Here is a 3,637-nt window from a genome sequence, read left to right as displayed (position 1 = left end):
CGGAGCGAGTACTGCACCCAGTGCTGTTGTAGTGCAAGTGCACTAGAAAGGCACTCCTCCCAGTGCCGCCTCTTAGGTAACCATCCACACTTTAGGTATGTGTGTGCATGTGTGTGTGTGCGTGTGTGTGCGTGCATGCATGTTTGTGCATGTGTGTGTGTGTGTGTGTGTGTGTGTGTGTGTGTGTGTGTGTGTGTGTGTGTGTGTGTGTGTGTGTGTGTGTGTGTGTGTTGTGGGGCATTATGTCTTCTTGTCTGTTTTGTAATCCTATCTGGGTTTTTTTTAAAATTCCGTTTCCTGTCTGTGTGCTTCGTACTGCATCATACCGTCTTGTGTGCTCCATATATTCTTGGACTATAAAATCCCAATTATAACTTCTTGCCATTCTTAACACATCCCCATCCCTATCCCCTTTTCATTGTTTGCAACAGTAATTTAATTTGTCTCTGTGAGATTAATGTTTATAGATGTTAACATGTTCAGCTCATCTCTCCTATATTATTTGCATATTTTATGTCATACTGACGTGGCTTTTGTTTATGGCCCTTGTGGTTTGATAAAGTACATAATTATGGTATCACAAGATCATAATTGCTATTCTTACGAGATCATACTTTTGATGTTTAGGACATGTCTATTGCTTTATGTGTATGGATCGGGTCTATTGCATCGCATCTACATTTCTCTGGGGAGATGTTAAAGATGAATTATGTCTTATGTCTCACCTAGAATGCTCTGGTCATGTTTAAGAAACTATAGGACAATCATTGTAAATGTATAACTGGGTGTTGTTTTTCCTCCATGTATAAACAGTCACAGTTTATTTTCATTCTTTAAATTACTTATGAAATTCTCCCTTGTTGAGATGAACTTGATTTAACTTTACATCACTGTCATTTCTTTTATTGGTTCCTTTTTACATTTAGTCAAGTTTTGACTAAATGTTTTAACGTAGAGGGGGGAATCGAGACGAGGGTGTGGTGTATGTGTGTCTGTCTGTCTGTGTGTGTGTGTAGAGCGATTCAGACCAAACTACTGGACCGATCTTTATGAAATTTGACATGAGAGTTCCTGGGAATGATATCCCCGGACGTTTTTTCTTTTTTTCGATAAATACCTTTGATGACGTCATATCCGGCTTTTTGTAAACTTGAGGCGGCACTGTCACACCCTCATTTTTCAATCAAATTGATTGAAATTTTGGCCAAGCAATCTTCGACGAAGGCCAGACTTCGGTATTGCATTTCAGCTTGGTGGCTTAAAAATTAATTCATGACTTTGGTCATTAAAAATCTGAAAATTGTAAAAAAAAAAAAATTATAAAACGATCCAAATTTACGTTTATCTTATTCTTCATGATTTTCTGATTCCAAAAACATATAAATATGTTATATTTGGATTAAAAACAAGCTCTGAAAATTAAAAATATAAAAATTATGATCAAATTTGTTTTTTTAAATCAATTTAAAAACACTTTCATCTTATTCCTTGTCGGTTCCTGATTCCAAAAACATATAGATATGATATGTTTGGATAAAAAAACACGCTCACAAAGTTAAAACGAAAAGAGGTACAGTAAAGCGTGCTATGAAGCACAGCGCAACCGCTACCACGCCAAACAGGCTCGTCACTTTCACTGCCTTTTGCACTAGCGGCGGACTACGTTCAGTTTCATTTTGTGAGTTCCACAGCTTGACTAAATGTAGTTATTTCGCCTTACGCGACTTGTTTTCTTCAGTCTAAGTTCTTATTTTTCTGGGTTTTTTTATGCGCTGCGTCATAATAATTTGACACATGTTTCCTTCCTACGGTCCAACCCTTCAGTCCTAATGTCAATCAAGTTGAAGAAGGATGGAGCCCTTTAAAAAAGGAAACAAGAGAGGGAAAGGACCCATCACTTCACTTTACATCACACGGCGAGAAAGCAACTTGTCTCCTGCCGTCCCTGTCGGAAGTTCACGTCATATGGTAGCCCATTCATGTCACAATTCATGCGCTCGCTAATTAACGGAGACATCTATTGTTGTGTTAAAGGAAAAGAACCCTTCAGCCCTTTCTTTTGCACGGGTGTTGCCAGGAATTAATTTTTCGGCAAACCTTCCGAATTAGTCACAAAAGTTTGGGCGATGGCCGAATCTTCCAGCCTTTCCGTGCTCATATCTTCTCAATCCAGTCTTTTTTTCTGTTTTTCTTCTGTCTTTCTTTCGTTCTTTCTTTTTTTCTTTCTTTATTTCTTTCTTTCTTTCTTTCTTTCTTTCTTTCTTTGCTCTTTCTTGCTTATATATATATTTATTCACAATAATTAACGGGGACTATTGCTATTGGTTTAAACATAAGTTTATTTTAACAAAGGTTACAATCATGACATGTATACAAAGTTCACAGAAACAGCAACAAGCTAGAAGCTTATAGTGGTGTTCCTGCATGACATTACAACATAAGGCGGTAACGGGTGAAAAATTTGTCTCAATAAACCAAATCTATTAATAACGTAATGAACGTTGCATAATGATTATAAAGAAAGACAGTAAAGGAAGGAAGGAGGGAAAGAAGATGAATAAAAGAAGAGGGATGGGTAGGAGATGTGCAGAAGTTTAAGTTGTTGTCCGGCTTGTAGAGCATTTATTCTGACTTACCCAAAGCGGCCTGAACGTTCAATGAACGAGTGTACGGTGGAAAAAATTTTCCTGTTCAAATCTAAAGAATACTGTCTGTCTCCGTTTAAAAGGTGGGGGAGGTGAATTGTGTGATTAGGGAGGGTATGTATAGTTTCTTGACGTGCTTCGCGATAATTTGGACAATCGAATATGAAGTGTTGTACGGATTCGGACGGGAATCCACAGTCACAAGATGCATCTGTAGCAACGTGACGTCTCACTAGATCGTTATTGAGATCACTTATATATAACCTGAGCTTACAGTGAATTATTTGTGACATGCGATCTCCAGAATAAAAATAACACGGCGGACTTAAATCGTTTTTTGACAAAAAGTGCTTAAATTCACTCAGGGAATCACTAAGTTTTATATAGTCTGGTAAAGAATTCCAGAGTTGTGTAGTAGATGGGAGAAATGAGTTTCTATATAATTCAGTTTTAAACGATGGAACTTTCCTGTCTAGAGGTCTGCGCCGGTGATATGGGTTATTAGTTGATATCAATGGTGGCAATATCGCTAATAAGTAGTTTGGCACCTTGCGGTGAACGATCTTGTGAAATAATATCAATTTATGACGTTTTCGCCTCTCTAGTAATGAAATAAAGCCTGACTCATCGTACAATTTTTGATGGCTTGTACCGCGGACTGCTCCAACAATGGTTCGAATTGCATCTAAGTGAATACTTTCGAGCTCGGTGGCTAACTCCTTAGGGCAGTTGTCCCAGAGAACATCAGCATAATCAAAATGTGGCAATATGAAGGATTTATACATTGTTTCTAAAGCTTTTCTGCCTAGTCTATATTTATAAGATCGTAAGCAAGCTACTAGCGTACGGCATTTTGCTATAACAGATTTAATATGTAACTCCCACTTACCGTTATTCTGAATAATAATACCAAGATGTTTATGACTTTCAGTTTCTTGTAAAATTGTGCCACCGAAGTTCAAAGGGATGTAATCTGGATTCCTTTTCCTGCT

This window comes from Littorina saxatilis, linkage group LG1 (assembly GCF_037325665.1).
Source record: "Littorina saxatilis isolate snail1 linkage group LG1, US_GU_Lsax_2.0, whole genome shotgun sequence".
NCBI classification, from domain to species: domain Eukaryota; kingdom Metazoa; phylum Mollusca; class Gastropoda; order Littorinimorpha; family Littorinidae; genus Littorina; species Littorina saxatilis.
The sequence above is the reverse complement of the archived record's forward strand: the minus strand, read 5'-3'. Positions refer to the sequence as shown.